Source organism: Dermacentor silvarum, chromosome 4, assembly GCF_013339745.2.
Source record: "Dermacentor silvarum isolate Dsil-2018 chromosome 4, BIME_Dsil_1.4, whole genome shotgun sequence".
Taxonomy (NCBI): Eukaryota; Metazoa; Arthropoda; class Arachnida; order Ixodida; family Ixodidae; genus Dermacentor; species Dermacentor silvarum.
In genome coordinates, this window is record NC_051157.2 from 193,290,724 (window position 1) to 193,313,602 (window position 22,879).

Genomic DNA, 22,879 nt, shown 5'->3' on the forward strand with positions numbered 1-22,879 from the left:
ATCCCTCCATTCTTTGGTCAACATTTCACATGTTGCCTTCAGAACTCCTCTCTTTATTACAGATTCTTACCACATGAAAAACTGCAGGCGAAAAATAAAAACTCCAAATTTTATAACAAATTGCATGGAAAATTCACTACATGTGATGTTCAGACTACAACTACACTGGTGCACATGTATGTGAAGAAAGCACACTGCCATTTCTCATAAGGTATATCTGGATTCAAATTGGATGCAGCTTTGCAACAACCACAAAAACGACACATTTCATTGCACGCTGCAACTTGCCCACAGTGTTGCTTAATTGATGGGAACTTTCATATGGTTCTATTTTGCATGTTTTCAAGACCTCGCCTTTGCATGAACGTCTAAGGAATTTATTATGTTAACTGCTGGCTTGCCATGCATTGTTTTTGGTGATGAGCATAGACCTAGCTATGCCTTTCTCGAGTTCTGAGAAAATGCGCAGCTTTTTATCCCCTCTTTTCATCAAGTAACAAAGTACTGTCGCTGTGCTGCAGCATTAAGCCCCATTTTCTCCTTGCCATAATTTGTGCATTGTTGAAAAGTTACAGAAGCGATTCAATGGGCATTCCTTAAGATGCCTTTACAGACACCTGATCATTAAGGTGGTACCTGGCAAATGACTATAGTTAACTGAGCAGAACACAACATACTAAGTAAGCATAGTGGCTCTCACGTGTAATTGTCGTTCACTAGTAAAAAAATTGAAATCGACGGACAATGTTTTCCATGTAATAAGTAGGTCACATCAAAGGCTCTGTTACATCACCTGTAATGCCAACCTTTCCTGAGCACACATTTAACAATAATAAGGAATAATAAAATTTATTCGTTCGTTAGTCATTTAATTTCTGTCGTTCTTATTTTCATATTGCTACACATTGGTAACGGCATCATACACTTACCCGATCGCTTATAGAGCGTTTGAATTATCTATGCACGTAGTCTTTTATTTAAATGGCACAATTAAGACAAGTATAATTCAATCACTGCATGTGTTACGTCAGTGACCTGACATATATTACTCACCCAAAGAGTAGGGACTGCGTCCTTTCGTAGTCGAACTACGCAAGGCGAAGTTCTGTCAAAGTGCTGCTGCTCGAAGTGCTTGGAGCATAGCTTCCAAAATATTTCTGAATGATGGATTGCCTCAGTCCACCTTTTGCACCGTTGCGGATCCCTGGGAAACCTGAAGCAGAGATACGTCATTGTAAGAAAAAACGGGGGGAAAACATTGATGCGTCCGGGATAATGTATGTCAAGCATGCAGACGACACCCACAATCGCCACGTACATGTTGCAGCTTATTCATCCACAACATTCAATTTTTTCCCTTGCGTCAGTGACAAAATTGAAGTACTTACTCGTGGAAGGTGATGTCCGGCTGTCCGACTTTCTTGCGCGATTTACACCCAGGTACGTAACAGCTGGGCATCGCACCTCCGTGGCCGCCGGTCGCGGTTTGCGCGCACTTGCAGACGACAGACGAAACCAAACGCGAAGCTCGCGCGCGGAAGTTTCGTATAGAGTGAGCATCGTTCTAGCGAAAACAAATGACAAAAAAACTATCTCTCGTTCTTGTTTTCTTCGCGCTACGGCGATGTTCAGTTAACTAGAACCAACAAGCCCGGTTTTTCAACGTACAAAGTGGTTTGTTATCAAGGAAAACAACACCAGAAAGGTGTTGTGATACACTGTCATCAAGCAAAACAGGTTTTCATGCAATCACGGCGCAGTTCTTTGTCGTGTTGAATGTTACAGAAGTTTCGTTGGTTTCGTTCTAACGCGCGTGAGCACGGCGTACTGCAGACGGTTCATCGCATTGTCAGTTCGAAGTTCGCGCCCATCTGCTCCGGCGAGCTGATTGGAGACGCAAGCAAACGGTGGCACGCCAAGATGGCTGCACTTCCGGCTTCAAAAAAGTGACGTCAGGGCCTCTCCTGTTTTGTTTCCTTCCTCCATGATCTTAAGGGACTAACAGTTTATCCTTTCAGTTACTCCCGAAGGGACTAACGGATGCACCTTAATGGACTAACAGTTAATTTTTTCATATACTCCCGGAGGGACTAACGGATGCACCTAAAGGGACTAACAGTTTATCCTTCATGTTGGTCCCTAAAGGGACCAACGGATGCTCCCAAAAGGACTAACTATTCATCTTTTCAGGTACTCCTGAAGGGACTAACGGATGCTCCTAAACAGACTAACAATTTATCCTTCCAAAGCTCCCAAAGGGACTAACAGATTCTCCTTCCAATGCTGCTACAAAGGCTAATTTTGAACCCCACAAGTTCTACACTTGCCGCAAATGTTCATCCAATAGCTTGTCATCGAGGAGTTTAACCGTTACTCCACTCGTCCCTTTAGGCTCACTTTTGACAAGCTTACAACTGACTTGGAACAACTCAGCCTGGCCGTGCGTCTCTTAGCGCCATTATGGGGTTGTACAAAACCGCAAGCATTGCACTATAACAATTTATTTTGTGAGAAGGCTGTGGGATACACGGACGAGTGGTGTCGCCGGGATACCACTATCCACTTCAATTGAGGCGGCACAATAAATCAAGAGACTTTTGGCCTTTCTTCCCAAAAACAATGTTGAAGGCCCAGACAGGGCCAGTAAGGTGGCTATTGCAGCGAACAAGTGTCTTCTTCAATTCTCATCTCCTCGAGGCAGACAGCAAATGACTTCGTGTCCAAAAGTGCACCTTCTAACGTAATAGTGGGCAGTTAATGCACCACTGTGGGGTCCTGGAAGAAATTAAACGCAAAATATAATTTACAAAAGCGACATTATGGTATGGTTTTAAACAGACCTACATTGCTTTCAATCAAGCAGTATTCCATTAATACTTTGCAATGTACCTGAAACATAAAATAAGCACATACCTACGGGCTCCAAGGGCACATAACCATGGGAACGATCCTGCATTTTTAAAATCCTCAAGCGCCTAGGGCAGAGTGAGTGCAATGTGCATCTTTATAGCGTTATGGAAGCAACCCACACACAGTAGAACTGCACTCGAGGGAACCCTCACCCTATCACTTGTTTAGCAGATGTTTTTTTACGTTAACCATTCATTACCTATATTTAAACGAACACTTATTTAAGCCAACCAACACAAGTAATTTTCATGTACGTATCCCTTATTTAAAATTTCTTCATCACTTAACTACACGCTGATATTTTTGCCAGAGCATCACCACTTCCGTCTGGGTGCTTCAAGAAAATGCTTAGACACATGTAAAGAAAACTGGTTTGCCAATACCAAGAATGCTATCTGCAATAAAAGAATGTTTGAATTGACAAGGCAAGAACTCAGGCAAAGAATATGTAAGAATTTTATCTATAATATATCATACCAAGCTACATCATCATCAGTCAATTTTAAGTCCACAGCAGGGGGGTCACAAAGCGACACACTAGCACAAAAATTTTAATTGCGACGGTGACTGCAGTGTTTCTAAACTGATAAGCCATGAATATATGAAACTAGCCGAAAGAGATGAGAACAGAGGCAAGATGGTAATAGGACAGATGCCGGACTTTCACTTTTTGGTTTATTTAAAGATACCACAAGCTAACATTTTATGCATGCACCAGACCAGTGCAGACATATAAAGATCGGTGTAGTGATTGCCGAGAAAAATTATTTTGCCATTCCCAGGAATTTATATATCAGCCCTTATCTTGAAGCTTTCTATTAGCATTCAGAACTGCTCGTGATACTTGCAATTTTCATCAACGAGCATAACAGGACGGCGCACTGACACATCATCCAGAACCGTAAATGGCCAATTACCCTCTCATGTTGTAAATGTGCAGTTATGTGCGAATGGTGGGAAAACATGTGATGCGACTTCCCGGGAGCATATTTTAGTTTAAAAAAATAACAGCTACAGGCAGAAATATGGTGCCAGTCTATCATTATTGGTGATCAAAAGCAATGACCAAACTTTGATTAAGACATATTTACAGTGATGTGGTGCTTTCATATGTTAGTTACCTCTGAGAAAAGTAACAATTATGAGCTCAGCATTTGTCCTGTCACATTTTGCCTTTGTCCTCGGCAGGTTTTATATGAACAACTTGCCTATCTCTACCTTTTAAGCCACTCTCATGGCCAAAAGTAGCTGCATAGATTTTCAGAATAGCTCACAAATGTACCATTACAGACCAACGAACAGTAAACTAGGGCCGACCAGGATGCATTCTTTTGCTTCAACATTTGTCACTCCATGTCATCTCAGCATGATTTAGGCTTGTACACTTGCCTCGGGACCCGCACCATTTTTGCAACAGCATACGCAGTGATCTTGACAGTTGTTGTCTACAGGTCAGGTGTTTTAATGCTTTCCTGTTTGTGTTTCTTTTGCTTACAATAGTATGACAATGCTTTCTAAGCATTTATAACTAAAATACATAAACTCAACATTGCAGCCAGATGCAAAGCAGTCTGGAATTTTTAAAAACTTCCAAAAAGGGAATACTTACAGAAGAGCAAATGAAGGCTTCCATGCGCTCCTTCACCATGCTAGGCAGTAAACAAAGTGCTGCTGTAAGTGTAATCTCTGAAAAAGTTATGCAGGAGCATTAGACACACTCCTCCCGCACACGTGAAGTTGAACTTTGCACAAATTCAAACTTCTGCTCACTTTCGTTTGCATGCGTCATTTTGAAAGGCCTTGAACTGGAAATCATGGATAATGGGCTTATGTGGGGCCGCAAAACCACCTCTATACTTGCAGAAGAATGATTTACTGGATCAACATAATCTCACAGACGTGACACTTAGTTATCATACGCTGCAGTAGATGCTACATGAAACTATGTAGGAAACTCGGTAGTAGTAAACTGCATCTAAGAAATTTTCGAGCATGCAGACGACTCCATGCTCATCAAGGAGCCCTTAACTGAGTCACTATAACAGAAATTGTATATTACATACTCTTGAACGTGCTAGTACTAACATAGCCAAGGGATTGTGGAACAACATTTCAGCCCCATATAAAAGCAAAGCCACTAAAATAGTTTTCACAAGAGTGTAAAGACCATGGACTAAATTCCTCATAGCTGCCAGCAAACAGTGGTCTTCTAGTTGAGGGCCGGGTCTAAGCGGCACTGGAGCATATTGAGAGTAAAGAGCACCTTAAAGATTACCCTAGAAAAATACTATCTTACATGTCCAACTACATGCTAATGGGATGTCGGGAGATCCATACTGCTAAACATGATTCCCCACAATGAGTGGCGGGGGAAATGCCGCCCACTGCTCTGGTTGACTACCCACCCATTATTATTGTTACTATTTATACTAAAGAACTTATTTCCAGTGTACCCTCTCTAATCGCAAGATGTTCACATTTATGGGGAGAACTTTCACATGATAAAATATTAGTTGTGGCCCGCTGATATCGTGATAAGTACCATATTGTGAGGCCTCCGAGGCGCCGCTGATGGATTCATCAAAGCTTTGAAGGAAGCTCTGGAGGTGACGCTTCTTCCTGGAAACCATAATGATTTTTTTTTTGCAGATGGTCCTAAAACCTCTTCAAGTTTCTTCAAAACTGCAACGTCTGTCATGCGCTGAAACTCCAGCCGAGCCTTAGGAAAATGAATAACAAGGCAAAAGATCACATCACAGGTTTTGGCAAGACCGAAGTTATGCAACAGCAATGGCTTATAGCAGCTCCAAGTTATGCTTGGTCATATTGATGGATGCATTAAATTAGCTGCACATACCAGTATCTTCATGGGCTAGTTGGTTAGCACACTCACGCAGCACATAAAAAATGAAGGATAAAAGCATGCAAAACCATGCTCGTGGCATCAGCTTTAGGTTCTTGCACTCTTTCTATCTCGTGCACTGCAAAAGTGGAACCAAGGTCCAAAAAAATGTACGCTTTCCCTGGTACTTGTCAAAACAAAGAAAGTGCAGCTTAAAAAGCTTTTCACAGCATTTTAGGGATTGCAATACGTAGTGTCTAGTACATGGGGATGGAGAAACAGTTTTTCTTGGAATACGTGGTACTGATATTGATTCGGTTTGTTGCATTTAAAGTCAAAGTTTACATGTACCAACTGTAGAAATTAGCTGTTTTAGAGGGCTCCTCACCAGGTCTGACAATCTTGAGCTGACAAGTGCAATGCATGCAATGCGTGCTAGCGATCGTGTCTGCCAAGTATTATATCCCTATGCACTGCAGAAACAGGTGCAATGTGAAACCAAACACCGTTTGCCCTTCTCCTTGTGGGTGCCGCACTCCCAGCCGGAGGACCGACGTAGGATATATTGCACAAGTGCACTACATACATGGCAGTGCTGCCGTCACTCACAGCGGCATGTGAAATTGAGAATTATTCAAGGCAACATTTATTTGTTTGACCTTTTTCTGCAATAGACGAATTAAAGTTTAGAGAAATCATAAAACATATAAACGGAATGCCCACGTGTCTGTTTTACATCGTACCACTTGGCACAATGGCTTTTCTCCATTCTCATTTTTTTATTTTAATGTAAAGCTTAATTTTACTTGCTTTACCCGAAACGTAGATAGTGGGTGTTCTTTGACTAATTGCTTGTAGAATGCTGTTTAGTTACGAGATGTCTCTTGAACAATTTCTTTTACCTCTTGGTAAAGGCATTTTTCATTTGTGTAAAGACTTCTTGCCAAGACCTTTAGGTTCATTTTGCAAGAGGCACAAAATTCATACTGCTTATCTAGGCTTTTTCTTTCTCAATTTGTGGCCCAATGAGATGGTACCACTGTTGCTTGAGTGTACAATACAGGGTGTTTCAGCGAACACTTTCAAAAATTTTTAAACAGGAACACTAACGCATTTCTGCGCCATTAATATCTCGAAACTGGTGGGTGTCATCCTGAGAATTCGTTTCAAGTGGATCTGCCCTGCGAAATCCATAACTACAATTTGTAAATTTCAATATAGGCCATAATTAGTCAACTTAATTAGTCAATTTTGTTAATTAGTCGATTATGCATATCAATAATTTTTTTCAAGTTATGTCCGCCTCTTGGAGTAGACCAGCTCGTGAACTAGAATTGTGCTATCGGCCAATGAAACCTTTAAAAATTTTCGAAGTGTTTGCTGAAACACCTCGTATATTAAAGACAAGGTGAAATGCTCGTATATTGAAGACAAGTCAGGTGCAGATAAGCACCTTTAATCCCTGGTTTTCCTCGCTTTCTTTTTCCTTTGTCGCATTTTCGTTTGTGTTCCAAATGAGTGTTAAATGATTACTTGGGACAAAAAGGGAAAGTGAAACGTAAATAAGCAGCTAATTTGTCAATAGGAATTTCGCAAAAAGCCTCACAAGTGTTTTAACAATTACATGGAAGCTGAACACGTATGTACATATTTGTCCACTTCAGATGCTCTAACAGATGCATTTTACAAAACAATGATATCTGTATATGGTACAAAGTTACGGATTTGTATTCCCATGCATTTTCCTGTGTTTACTGATAGTCAAATACCTTCCCTTGAAGAACTTACGATTGTGCTCATGGAAAGAGCTGGGTACTCCTTCACAATGTCTGCCACTGATGGGTTTTCGCCAATCTATTTTATTCTGCTCGCAAATGTTCTAGCCATACAGTCAGAAATGTAACTGACATCAGGCCGGGCCTTCGACACTTCTTTAGCCATAGCCACAAGATGAGCGTCAATTGTTTCCTTGTCCTCTCCATCTTCCATGGCAGCAGCCTGAAAAAACCATGTTAATTATTTAACACTATAGTAAGCTGGCAACCAGTAGATTCACACTAAAATTATTATGCATACTGAAAATGGTCTTGTGATCCTTTTGGGGGCAAGACTGTCACTGTTGACCACTGTCGGTCTTTTAGGTGGTGGGCCATCATCAGTGCGTTCTTGCAGCCTGAGCTTTCTTCGCTCATATTTAGCTTTAAACCTTAAAGCTTCTCGCCACGAGTCCTAGATAAAAAGCATTCCAAACTACTACTAGGCAAGCAAACCCATATACACTGGCAAACAAAAGTAAACATTGTTCCCTTTGAATTCGTGGGCATCGACTTATACGGACCACTTCCGCTTACACCCGCGGGTCACCGCTGGATTGTCACCGCCGTGGACCATCTCACTCGCTACGCTGAGACGGCAGCTATTCCTTCTGGTGCGGCCTCTGAGGTCGCCGAGTTTGCCCTGCAAGCCATTATCTTGCGCCACGGTGCGTCTCGTGTTCTTCTAAGTGACCGTGGCAAGGCATTTCTTTCCCATGTTCTTGCTGAAGTCCTGCAAGCCTCAAACACCATTCATAAGACCACCTCTGCATACCATTCCCAGACCAACGGTCTTACCGAGCGTTTTCATCGAACTCTGTCCGACATGATCTCCATGTACGTGAAACCCGACCACACAAACTGGGACACTATACTTCCTTTCGTCACGTTTGCATATAATACTGCCGTTCAACGCACAACAAACTACAGCCCCTTTTTCCTCGTGTACGGCCGTGCACCGTCTTTTGTTTTGGACACCAGCTTTCTCTCTACGCCTTCTGTTCCATCCACATCTCTACCAGAGGAGTTCGCCGCCCGCGTCGCCCACTGCCGCGAAATTGCGCGCGCCCACACCGCGACCATTCAGGACAAGAGGAAAGTCCGTTGTGATGCGACCCGTCGTGTCATTTCGTTCCGACCAGGCGACGAAGTGCTCCTGTGGACACCTGTTCGAGTGCCAGGGCTCTGTGAAAAATTTCTTCACAGGTATCGCGGCCCATATACCATGCTTGAAAGAACATCTGCCGTGAACTATCGCGTAGCTCCTGTTACCTCGGTTACTGACCGCCGTTGCCGCAGCACTGAAATTGTTCACATCTCTCGCCTGAAGCCGTATCTTCGGCGTTCCGACCGTTTCTGACTCGCTGCCTTACCGGCCGCTATCGTGATAGGGGGGGGGGGGGGGGGGGAGTTAGTGTAAGCGCTAACTGTGCAGTTCATCATCGTCTTCATGTGTATATACCCATCCTCATAATCATCATCATTTGGTCGGGTTGGTGTTCGTAGGCTGTCTAGCGCTGTGTCACAATAGAAGAGCTCTGCCTTCGTCCCGGGCGTCATCTCACAATATATATATATATATATATATATATATATATATATATATATATATATATATGTATATATATATATATATGAAAAGGACAACTTGCATTGATATGTGGTGGTTAATTGAATAAGAGCACTGCACTCAAATTTGCGTGTCGCTTTCGAATCACTGTAGATCGAGAACAATGCTTCATACATAAAGCGCTAAAGGCTTATGTTCTTAAGACAGAAGATAACGTCTAAAAAAGTCTTTCTTCTTCAATCTTCCTAACAGTCGCAACCATTTGCCGTATGACTCCAAACTAAGTACGTTGCTTTGCAGGGGCGTAGCCAGGGGGGGGGGGTTGGGGGGGTTCAGCCCCTCCTCCCGAAATTTTCTCCGCCCCCCCCCCCTATACCCACCTTTTGTTCTCGTCACTTCGCGCTTGCATAATTCATGAAACCGGTGCTACTATCACAATTTCATTCCTGGGCGCTTCCGTTTGGGTTGGCAATTTACAGCGAATCATGTCAGCATATGGAAAAAACTGTCACGGTGTTTGTCAAGGCTTTGACACTCTGTGAAGTTTTGGGCGAGAATGTGGCGGCCGCATTCTGAAGCAACAAATGCGCAACAAATAAAGCAACAAATGCGGCAGCCGCATTTTAGATGATGGCGAAAACGCTCGAGACCCGTTTACTTAGATTTAGGTGCACGTTAAAGACCCCAGGTGGTCGAAATCTCCGGTATACATTTCCGCCGCTTCCCTTCAGGTGCCGGTTAGGCCGGGCTCGCGCAGGATCTTAGGCTACGTTCACACTTGGTCTCGAAGCTGTCGGAAGCGGCAAACTCTTGCAAAAATCCGCCCGCCTAGGCGGCAAAACAGGCAGAAAAACAGGCTGCGAGCCAAATCGGTCTCGGGCTGATTTTTTTGCCATGGCGAAGCGGAAACGCGGCGGAAAGTCGTTCTGCTTCACTGGAAGCTACACTAGCATGTAAACAACCGGTCGTAAAATTGAACATGGCACGAAAAGTGTAGGCTGCAATGCTGATCGACGCGATCAAGAACCAGCCCTTGCTCTACGACAAGAGTGGCACTAAAACGTACTGTCAGCAATACTCGCGATAGTATTCAACGTCGCGCGATCGGAGGTGCGGCAACGAAGCCTTAGCGTGACCTAACTTCTCGCAGCTTTTGCAAAGCCAGGCGAACCGACCACCGCCGTTTCCGAGGTGTCCGCGTCTTCCGTTTATTAATTGTTCATTTCTAGAAAACAAGTAGGTAGAAGTATAAAAGCCATTTCTTCTTTCACTTCCATGGCAGACAATAGTTAGGCAGATTCCTCGTTGGCGCTCCATAATTCTCCTCGCCCGTGTACGGTATGTTGCAGAAGTCGCGGGGTGCTTTTCTCGTCGCGACGATAGATTGGGAGCGTAGGTCTCACGCGTAGGACGCGCAGGCTTTGGCGAGTCCCAACAGAAGGGCCAGCCCGGGTTTTAGCTGTGGTGTCCTGGAGGCGCCGACAATACGAAATGATGAAATGTTATTACAACTTGTAAATAAAAGCTATTAAAGAAATATTATCACCCCTAGGCACCAACCTGTGACTCAATGCTACCGCGCCCGTGTGAGGAGAATTACGGAACGCCAACGAGGAATTTACCGAAGGTCGCAAATGACACGCGAAGTTGCGTAAAATGATCACTTTCGATGACGGTACGTGGGTAAAAGAATGAACATATACGCTCGAAATAATGCGATAATGAGCGCCACCACACCGACCAACGTACGCAGACTAGATGGATCTGGACGAAAACGGCAGCGGCGGCCGCGGCGGTAGCAAAACAAATGTGAACAACTTGGACAGGCGCGGAAAAAAGTTTCCGGTCGCTTTGGCCTTTCCGGCCGCTTTGGCCTTTCCGCCCGCTTGCCGCTTCTAAAGTGGGAACACAGGCTTAGTCTGCGCGAGAAACGTCTCTTGTTTGCGATTGCCCCCCTACGGAAGGCTGGTAATTACTTTTGTGTTGTTGAATCCCAAACCAGCAATTACGGAAGGCTGGTAGTTCCTGTTTTGTTGTGGAATCCCAAACCAGCAATGTACACACGAAGGGTTTGATGACAGCAGTGAAATTCCACCGACTCGCAACAGAATGCACGAAACAGACAGCCGACAAGCATGAATTACTGCTGTGCGCAGTAGAGCGTAAGTAAACTCTTGTTGCAGGCGCTGACAGTTCTCGTCGGAGTTCACGCGTCCTGAGTTATTGATTATGTGTACTATGTACTGAACAAGACCGGAGTTCATTCCTGCATCACTAGTACACCAATCAGTCGAGATTCTGTGAGGTGCAAGGCCGCTTCCTGTTTGCACCGGCATAAGTGAAGCAGAAATGAGTTGCACGCACTACTTAAAATGCGTACACATGCCATATCTATGCTGTGCGGTGAAATATTCTGTACAATTCTGAATCTTTTGACGTAAAGGCAAATGACGGCTGCACGCTCGCACAGAGCGGAAGACACAGCGGCCCATGCACTTGCCGCAGGAAATGCAACCCTCTCGTATGAGGGAGCAGGGCGACGAAAGCTTCGAAAAAAAAAGCCTTACGCGTTTTTTGCGCGTATTTAAGTTTTCTAGCGCAAAGACGCAGCGAACAAGCATTTGCTATGGGAGTAGGTATAGCCTGGTCACACGTGCATTTTCACGCGTATAGCCGTCCTTGACATGTGAAACGCACTTCGCCCCGACGAGGACGACGCTATCTACGCTTAACGGAAATTAACAATTAATGATGTCTTCTCCAATCGGACGGGTAATCTCAATGACGCGTTTTCGAAGACTGGTCCATTCAGTGGCGCGATGAGAGACCGTTGCTCCAAACGCCCACTGTACCTGTCGTACTTACTGTATTTACTAGCTTACTTTACTTTTTACTTAATTTCTTCACAAGCACACGCGAGGGAGGGGGGGGGCGGTCCCATGTCTTTGGTATACATGTATAGAGTCTGCTTAAACTACCGATATTTATTATCGATCACGTGACGTAGAGGACAGCGGAAGCTTGCCCCCCCCCCCCCCCGGTCGGGCCGGTGAACCCCCCCCCCCGAAAAAAATTTCTGGCTACGCCCCTGTTGCTTTGGGTAGTGAGCAAAAAGCAATGAACTAGCTGTGAAAAAATACTGGAACACTTGCCGGTGTAAGTGGCAGTGCTTCAGGAACTGCGCCGCCGCATGTAGAGGGTTCTGGTAGGATCTCCTTTAGGCCAGTTCCATCATCAACCACTGGTGCCTGACATAAATGTGAACCGAATGTTGAGCTTTACATCACAAGATGCAGCCTCTGCTCTGTTAGCAAGCCACCAGGCAAAAGTGGTTGATAAGAATGACCTAATAATGGGGTACGCACTGGTATGAACAGAAAAGCAGCAACAGCCAGAAGGGTGTTGTGCTACTTCAGTTGAAGCTAATAAAGCCTTTCTGCACAAAGACCTACCTAGTATTCTTTTTCTCACTTTTGTCAAACCTATGCTCATTATCTGCTATTCTTACTGTGGGATTTCTTTGATGCAAATTCTATTGCACCTGTTATTACAATAGCTTGTCTGTACAGCATTTTTGGTGTAAAAAATACAAACTTTACAGCTCTGCTGCTTGCAAAACAGCTGTTATTCTGCCTTCAGGTAAATGCAGTGGTCAGAAAAGAGCATGTACCAGTTGCAGAAGTGAGGCCTCTGAAAAACCATCTTGCGTGCAGAGCTCCAGCTGCGTCTCCAGTAGGCCAGTCTCCTCACCGGAAAGGGTTGGTAACTATGGCAATAAAGTGTCATTCCGGCCTATAAATGACTTCACAGAGAACATGGCACTCCAGCATTTTAAGAGGAAAGATGACAAACATGTAAGTGCTCTATTGCATTTACCAGAATGGAGGTAGAAGCTGCACATGGTTCTGCTGTGTTGGTACTCGCAGCATCGCCTTGCTGCTGCAAGTTGGGCAGCTGCATAATAAAATAATTTGAGGCACATGTATGGTGAAATAGTAGTGTAAAACATGCGCAAGCAGGACGTAATTTGGCACTGTACCACATTATCGTCTGCCGATTGTGTAAAGCCCCTCAGGATTGGAACATGTTTGTGTTTTTCTGCACAGTGCAGTATAATGTTTGCCTACCTGTGGAAGACACATACTGTGTAGCATGTGCTTGATGCTCAGCTAATGTTCACTAAAATTGAACGTTAGAATCTAGAAAATTAAAGCATCAAACAAATGTTGCTAGAAGTTGCGTTCAATATAGCAACACCTTTGTATTTCATATGTATGTATCCCTCCATTCTTTGGTCAACATTTCACATGTTGCCTTCAGAACTCCTCTCTTTATTACAGATTCTTACCACATGAAAAACTGCAGGCGAAAAATAAAAACTCCAAATTTTATAACAAATTGCATGGAAAATTCACTACATGTGATGTTCAGACTACAACTACACTGGTGCACATGTATGTGAAGAAAGCACACTGCCATTTCTCATAAGGTATATCTGGATTCAAATTGGATGCAGCTTTGCAACAACCACAAAAACGACACATTTCATTGCACGCTGCAACTTGCCCACAGTGTTGCTTAATTGATGGGAACTTTCATATGGTTCTATTTTGCATGTTTTCAAGACCTCGCCTTTGCATGAACGTCTAAGGAATTTATTATGTTAACTGCTGGCTTGCCATGCATTGTTTTTGGTGATGAGCATAGACCTAGCTATGCCTTTCTCGAGTTCTGAGAAAATGCGCAGCTTTTTATCCCCTCTTTTCATCAAGTAACAAAGTACTGTCGCTGTGCTGCAGCATTAAGCCCCATTTTCTCCTTGCCATAATTTGTGCATTGTTGAAAAGTTACAGAAGCGATTCAATGGGCATTCCTTAAGATGCCTTTACAGACACCTGATCATTAAGGTGGTACCTGGCAAATGACTATAGTTAACTGAGCAGAACACAACATACTAAGTAAGCATAGTGGCTCTCACGTGTAATTGTCGTTCACTAGTAAAAAAATTGAAATCGACGGACAATGTTTTCCATGTAATAAGTAGGTCACATCAAAGGCTCTGTTACATCACCTGTAATGCCAACCTTTCCTGAGCACACATTTAACAATAATAAGGAATAATAAAATTTATTCGTTCGTTAGTCATTTAATTTCTGTCGTTCTTATTTTCATATTGCTACACATTGGTAACGGCATCATACACTTACCCGATCGCTTATAGAGCGTTTGAATTATCTATGCACGTAGTCCTTTATTTAAATGGCACAATTAAGACAAGTATAATTCAATCACTGCATGTGTTACGTCAGTGACCTGACATATATTACTCACCCAAAGAGTAGGGACTGCGTCCTTTTGTAGTCGAACTACGCAAGGCGAAGTTCTGTCAAAGTGCTGCTGCTCGAAGTGCTTGGAGCATAGCTTCCAAAATATTTCTGAATGATGGATTGCCTCAGTCCACCTTTTGCACCGTTGCGGATCCCTGGGAAACCTGAAGCAGAGATACGTCATTGTAAGAAAAAACGGGGGGAAAACATTGATGCGTCCGGGATAATGTATGTCAAGCATGCAGACGACACCCACAATCGCCACGTACATGTTGCAGCTTATTCATCCACAACATTCAATTTTTTCCCTTGCGTCAGTGACAAAATTGAAGTACTTACTCGTGGAAGGTGATGTCCGGCTGTCCGACTTTCTTGCGCGATTTACACCCAGGTACGTAACAGCTGGGCATCGCACCTCCGTGGCCGCCGGTCGCGGTTTGCGCGCACTTGCAGACGACAGACGAAACCAAACGCGAAGCTCGCGCGCGGAAGTTTCGTATAGAGTGAGCATCGTTCTAGCGAAAACAAATGACAAAAAAAACTATGTCTCGTTCTTGTTTTCTTCGCGCTACGGCGATGTTCAGTTAACTAGAACCAACAAGCCCGGTTTTTCAACGTACAAAGTGGTTTGTTATCAAGGAAAACAACACCAGAAAGGTGTTGTGATACACTGTCATCAAGCAAAACAGGTTTTCATGCAATCACGGCGCAGTTCTTTGTCGTGTTGAATGTTACAGAAGTTTCGTTGGTTTCGTTCTAACGCGCGTGAGCACGGCGTACTGCAGACGGTTCATCGCATTGTCAGTTCGAAGTTCGCGCCCATCTGCTCCGGCGAGCTGATTGTAGACGCAAGCAAACGGTGGCACACCAAGATGGCTGCACTTCCGGCTTCAAAAAAGTGACGTCAGGGCCTCTCCTGTTTTGTTTCCTTCCTCCATGATCTTAAGGGACTAACAGTTTATCCTTTCAGTTACTCCCGAAGGGACTAACGGATGCACCTTAATGGACTAACAGTTAATTTTTTCATATACTCCCGGAGGGACTAACGGATGCACCTAAAGGGACTAACAGTTTATCCTTCATGTTGGTCCCTAAAGGGACCAACGGATGCTCCCAAAAGGACTAACTACTCATCTTTTCAGGTACTCCTGAAGGGACTAACGGATGCTCCTAAACAGACTAACAATTTATCCTTCCAAAGCTCCCAAAGGGACTAACAGATTCTCCTTCCAATGCTGCTACAAAGGCTAATTTTGAACCCCACAAGTTCTACACTTGCCGCAAATGTTCATCCAATAGCTTGTCATCGAGGAGTTTAACCGTTACTCCACTCGTCCCTTTAGGCTCACTTTTGACAAGCTTACAACTGACTTGGAACAACTCAGCCTGGCCGTGCGTCTCTTAGCGCCATTATGGGGTTGTACAAAACCGCAAGCATTGCACTATAACAATTTATTTTGTGAGAAGGCTGTGGGATACACGGACGAGTGGTGTCGCCGGGATACCACTATCCACTTCATTGAGGCGGCACAATAAATCAAGAGACTTTTGGCCTTTCTTCCCAAAAACAATGTTGAAGGCCCAGACAGGGCCAGTAAGGTGGCTATTGCAGCGAACAAGTTGTCTTCTTCAATTCTCATCTCCTCGAGGCAGACAGCAAATGACTTCGTGTCCAAAAGTGCACCTTCTAACGTAATAGTGGGCAGTTAATGCACCACTGTGGGGTCCTGGAAGAAATTAAACGCAAAATATAATTTACAAAAGCGACATTATGGTATGGTTTTAAACAGACCTACATTGCTTTCAATCAAGCAGTATTCCATTAATACTTTGCAATGTACCTGAAACATAAAATAAGCACATACCTACGGGCTCCAAGGGCACATAACCATGGGAACGATCCTGCATTTTTAAAATCCTCAAGCGCCTAGGGCAGAGTGAGTGCAATGTGCATCTTTATAGCGTTATGGAAGCAACCCACACACAGTAGAACTGCACTCGAGGGAACCCTCACCCTATCACTTGTTTAGCAGATGTTTTTTTACGTTAACCATTCATTACCTATATTTAAACGAACACTTATTTAAGCCAACCAACACAAGTAATTTTCATGTACGTATCCCTTATTTAAAATTTCTTCATCACTTAACTACACGCTGATATTTTTGCCAGAGCATCACCACTTCCGTCTGGGTGCTTCAAGAAAATGCTTAGACACATGTAAAGAAAACTGGTTTGCCAATACCAAGAATGCTATCTGCAATAAAAGAATGTTTGAATTGACAAGGCAAGAACTCAGGCAAAGAATATGTAAGAATTTTATCTATAATATATCATACCAAGCTACATCATCATCAGTCAATTTTAAGTCCACAGCAGGGGGGCCACAAAGCGACACACTAGCACAAAAATTTTAATTGCGACGGTGACTGCAGTGTTTCTAAACTGATAAGCCATGAATATATGAAACTAGCCGAAAGAGATGAGAACAGACGCAAGATGGTAATAGGACAGATGCCGGACTTTCACTTCTTGGTTTATTTAAAGATACCACAAGCTAACATTTTATGCATGCACCAGACCAGTGCAGACATATAAAGATCGGTGTAGTGATTGCCGAGAAAAATTATTTTGCCTTTCCCAGGAATTTATATATCAGCCCTTATCTTGAAGCTTTCTATTAGCATTCAGAACTGCTCGTGATACTTGCAATTTTTATCAACGAGCATAACAGGACGGCGCACTGACACATCATCCAGAACCGTAAATGGCCAATTACCCTCTCATGTTGTAAATGTGCAGTTATGTGCGAATGGTGGGAAAACATGTGATGCGACTTCCCGGGAGCATATTTTAGTTTAAAAAAATAACAGCTACAGGCAGAAATATGGTGCCAGTCTATCATTATTGGTGATCAAAAGCAATGACCAAACTTTGATTAAGACATATTTACAGTGATGTGGTGCTTTCATATGTTAGTTACCTCTGAGAAAAGTAACAATTATGAGCTCAGCATTTGTCCTGTCACATTTTGCCTTTGTCCTCGGCAGGTTTTATATGAACAACTTGCCTATCTCTACCTTTTAAGCCACTCTCATGGCCAAAAGTAGCTGCATAGATTTTCAGAATAGCTCACAAATGTACCATTGCAGACCAACGAACAGTAAACTAGGGCCGACCAGGATGCATTCTTTTGCTTCAACATTTGTCACTCCATGTCATCTCAGCATGATTTAGGCTTGTACACTTGCCTCGGGACCCGCACCATTTTTGCAACAGCATACGCAGTGATCTTGACAGTTGTTGTCTACAGGTCAGGTGTTTTAATGCTTTCCTGTTTGTGTTTCTTTTGCTTACAATAGTATGACAATGCTTTCTAAGCATTTATAACTAAAATACATAAACTCAACATTGCAGCCAGATGCAAAGCAGTCTGGAATTTTTAAAAACTTCCAAAAAGGGAATACTTACAGAAGAGCAAATGAAGGCTTCCATGCGCTCCTTCACCATGCTAGGCAGTAAACAAAGTGCTGCTGTAAGTGTAATCTCTGAAAAAGTTATGCAGGAGCATTAGGACACACTCCTCCCGCACACGTGAAGTTGAACTTTGCACAAATTCAAACTTCTGCTCACTTTCGTTTGCATGCGTCATTTTGAAAGGCCTTGACTGGAAATCATGGATAATGGGCTTATGTGGGGCCGCAAAACCACCTCTATACTTGCAGAAGAATGATTTACTGGATCAACATAATCTCACAGACGTGACACTTAGTTATCATACGCTGCAGTAGATGTTACATGAAACTATGTAGGAAACTCGGTAGTAGTAAACTGCATCTAAGGAATTTTCGAGCATGCAGACGACTCCATGCTCATCAAGGAGCCCTTAACTGAGTCACTATAACAGAAATTGTATATTACATACTCTTGAACGTGCTAGTACTAACATAGCCAAGGGATTGTGGAACAACATTTCAGCCCCATATAAAAGCAAAGCCACTAAAATAGTTTTCACAAGAGTGTAAAGACCATGGACTAAATTCCTCATAGCTGGCAGCAAACAGTGGTCTTCTAGTTGAGGGCCGGGTCTAAGCGGCACTGGAGCATATTGAGAGTAAAGAGCACCTTAAACATTACCCTAGAAAAATACTATCTTACATGTCCAACTACATGCTAATGGGATGTCGGGAGATCCATACTGCTAAACATGATTCCCCACAATGAGTGGCGGGGGAAATGCCGCCCACTGCTCTGGTTGACTACCCACCCATTATTATTGTTACTATTTATACTAAAGAACTTATTTCCAGTGTACCCTCTCTAATCGCAAGATGTTCACATTTATGGGGAGAACTTTCACATGATAAAATATTAGTTGTGGCCCGCTGATATCGTGATAAGTACCATATTGTGAGGCCTCCGAGGCGCCGCTGATGGATTCATCAAAGCTTTGAAGGAAGCTCTGGAGGTGACGCTTCTTCCTGGAAACCATAATGATTTTTTTTTGCAGATGGTCCTAAAACCTCTTCAAGTTTCTTCAAAACTGCAACGTCTGTCATGCGCTGAAACTCCAGCCGAGCCTTAGGAAAATGAATAACAAGGCAAAAGATCACATCACAGGTTTTGGCAAGACCGAAGTTATGCAACAGCAATGGCTTATAGCAGCTCCAAGTTATGCTTGGTCATATTGATGGATGCATTAAATTAGCTGCACATACCAGTATCTTCATGGGCTAGTTGGTTAGCACACTCACGCAGCACATAAAAAATGAAGGATAAAAGCATGCAAAACCATGCTCGTGGCATCAGCTTTAGGTTCTTGCACTCTTTCTATCTCGTGCACTGCAAAAGTGGAACCAAGGTCCAAAAAATGTACGCTTTCCCTGGTACTTGTCAAAACAAAGAAAGTGCAGCTTAAAAAGCTTTTCACAGCATTTTAGGGATTGCAATACGTAGTGTCTAGTACATGGGGATGGAGAAACAGTTTTTCTTGGAATACGTGGTACTGATATTGATTCGGTTTGTTGCATTTAAAGTCAAAGTTTACATGTACCAACTGTAGAAATTAGCTTTTTTAGAGGGCCCCTCACCAGGTCTGACAATCTTGAGCTGACAAGTGCAATGCATGCAATGCGTGCTAGCGATCGTGTCTGCCAAGTATTATATCCCTATGCACTGCAGAAACAGGTGCAATGTGAAACCAAACACCGTTTGCCCTTCTCCTTGTGGGTGCCGCACTCCCAGCCGGAGGACCGACGTAGGATATATTGCACAAGTGCACTACATACATGGCAGTGCTGCCGTCACTCACAGCGGCATGTGAAATTGAGAATTATTCAAGGCAACATTTATTTGTTTGACCTTTTTCTGCAATAGACGAATTAAAGTTTAGAGAAATCATAAAACATATAAACGGAATGCCCACGTGTCTGTTTTACATCGTACCACTTGGCACAATGGCTTTTCTCCATTCTCATTTTTTTTATTTTAATGTCAAGCTTAATTTTACTTGCTTTACCGAAACGTAGATAGTGGGTGTTCTTTGACTAATTGCTTGTAGAATGCTGTTTAGTTACGAGATGTCTCTTGAACAATTTCTTTTACCTCTTGGTAAAGGCATTTTTCATTTGTGTAAAGACTTCTTGCCAAGACCTTTAGGTTCATTTGCAAGAGGCACAAAATTCATACTGCTTATCTAGGCTTTTTCTTTCTGAATTTGTGGCCCAATGAGATGGTACCACTGTTGCTTGAGTGTACAATACAGGGTGTTTCAGCGAACACTTTCAAAAATTTTTAAACAGGAACACTAACGCATTTCTGCGCCATTAATATCTCGAAACTGGTGGGTGTCATCCTGAGAATTCGTTTCAAGTGGATCTGCCCTGCGAAATCCATAACTACAATTTGTAAATTTCAATATAGGCCATAATTAGTCAACCTAATTAGTCAATTTTGTTAATTAGTCGATTATTCATATCAATAATTTTTTTCAAGTTATGTCCGCCTCTTGGAGTAGACCAGCTCGTGAACTAGAATTGTGCTATCGGCCAATGAAACCTTTAAAAATTTTCGAAGTGTTTGCTGAAACACCTCGTATATTAAAGACAAGGTGAAATGCTCGTATATTGAAGACAAGTCAGGTGCAGATAAGCACCTTTAATCCCTGGTTTTCCTCGCTTTCTTTTTCCTTTGTCGCATTTTCGTTTGTGTTCCAAATGAGTGTTAAATGATTACTTGGGACAAAAAGGGAAAGTGAAACGTAAATAAGCAGCTAATTTGTCAATAGGAATTTCGCAAAAAGCCTCACAAGTGTTTTAACAATTACATGGAAGCTGAACACGTATGTACATATTTGTCCACTTCAGATGCTCTAACAGATGCATTTTACAAAACAATGATATCTGTATATGGTACAAAGTTACGGATTTGTATTCCCATGCATTTTCCTGTGTTTACTGATAGTCAAATACCTTCCCTTGAAGAACTTACGATTGTGCTCATGGAAAGAGCTGGGTACTCCTTCACAATGTCTGCCACTGATGGGTTTTCGCCAATCCATTTTATTCTGCTCGCAAATGTTCTAGCCATACAGTCAGAAATGTAACTGACATCAGGCCGGGCCTTCGACACTTCTTTAGCCATAGCCACAAGATGAGCGTCAATTGTTTCCTTGTCCTCTCCATCTTCCATGGCAGCAGCCTGAAAAAACCATGTTAATTATTTAACACTATAGTAAGCTGGCAACCAGTAGATTCACACTAAAATTATTATGCATGCTGAAAATGGTCTTGTGATCCTTTTGGGGGCAAGACTGTCACTGTTGACCACTGTCGGTCTTTTAGGTGGTGGGCCATCATCAGTGCGTTCTTGCAGCCTGAGCTTTCTTCGCTCATATTTAGCTTTAAACCTTAAAGCTTCTCGCCACGAGTCCTAGATAAAAAGCATTCCAAACTATTACTAGGCAAGCAAACCCATATACACTGGCAAACAAAAGTAAACATTGTCACATGCCTGACAGCAATAAACAGCAACTACAATGTTGCACAGGTCACAGAAATCTATACAACGCTAGTAGCGCTGGTCTATATTCACTACTACAGATCTCTTAGAGCGGAATACCAGTTCAGCAAACTCAATCAAACTCTACAAAATCTGCTTGTGGCAGATTGTACTCTAAGAAGAAATCCTTAAGTGGATTGTTGCAATGGCTCATATCCCCCCCCCCCCCCCCCAAAAAAAGTGGCGTCTAGTCCAGTGATGCAAAAATTATCATCAGGAATGGCTCATACTCCCATAAGCAAGCAAAAATGCAATGGCTGAATATGAATGAAGAAACGAAAGGAAGAACGAACGAAGCGACAAAGAAAACAGAAAGAAAGCCACAAGTGGCTCGTTGCAATGGCTCATGCCCGACTGACGTGCGCACTTGCTATGTGTCAGGTGAAAGGGCGGCTGAAAACTCGGGGGAGCAGCGACACTGCAATCGGTAGCAATGCACATCTTTATAGCCCTATAATAAAAACACGCTTTATGTGGAGCACTTCAAGAAGTACGGGGGCAAAGGACCTTCTCAAGCCATCCTTAAATGGCTTTTTTATTCACCTCCCATCACATGTATTGCGATAAACCAATAAAGAATTATTCAAATGTGTCAATGATCAGTTGGGCCCACCTTAATGACTCAGACTATGCACATTTGTCAAAATAGTTTAGGGTTCCCTTTAAGATGACCACCTCTCAGTCTCACTAGTTTAAGGTGCACCACTTATTTTTAAGGTTTGTTTCGCGCTACATGAAAAATGCAGTATGTAATATACATATGCATTTTGCAGAATGGCAACCATGCCAGGGTTCATACATAAACGCCTGCGGAAAGGTTTATATACACAAATTCAGAGAACTAAAAGTACCCTTGACACATTTCAACCTGGCGCTGTTTTTCCACCCTTTTGAATAGTTTCCTTGATCTTCCTAGTAAGTCAGTGAAGCCTGCAAAGGCTACATCTACACCAACGTGGACTGCCATTCTGCCATTTCGCCCTAAAAATGACGAGTCCCCTTATCAGAAAGTTGGCAACCAGCTTAAGCCACATCTTGGTTCAGCTTGCAAGAAAACAATGAGCAACTTACATAGCCAGTCCCTGCACTGTCAGCCAAGTTAGGAAACTTGGGTATGAGGGCTCGGTCTGCCTCTGCATACAGTTTCCCAGGGTACCTAGCAGATTCAGAGAGGCAAAGAACCTAGGTGGTATGATGCAAAATTGATCTTAAATCAGTAATACTAAGGAATACAGGTAGGCAGTAACTGGCTAACAGTACTGAAACGCTACACTTTGAAACTTTTTTGGTAAATCCAAACAACAGCCTGATAATTAGGGCAAGGTGAAAAACAAGCACCTGTTCATTTTATCAAGCT

General features: G+C 43.0%; 1 protein-coding gene and 1 long non-coding RNA gene across 2 annotated transcripts in view; both read right to left on the reverse strand.

Moving 5' to 3' along the window:
- The window catches only part of LOC119449144 (uncharacterized), a 146,248-nt gene that overhangs the window by 92,774 nt on the left and 30,595 nt on the right, over nucleotides 1-22,879 (reverse strand). The gene's annotated exons all lie outside the window — the stretch shown is intronic.
- LOC119448464 (uncharacterized) lies at nucleotides 7,620-22,701 on the reverse strand. The gene is made up of 3 exons (XR_007466576.1): nucleotides 22,594-22,701; nucleotides 7,829-7,981; nucleotides 7,620-7,750 (listed from the first exon to the last, which is right to left on the reverse strand). It is a non-coding gene; the product is annotated as an uncharacterized LOC119448464 (long non-coding RNA).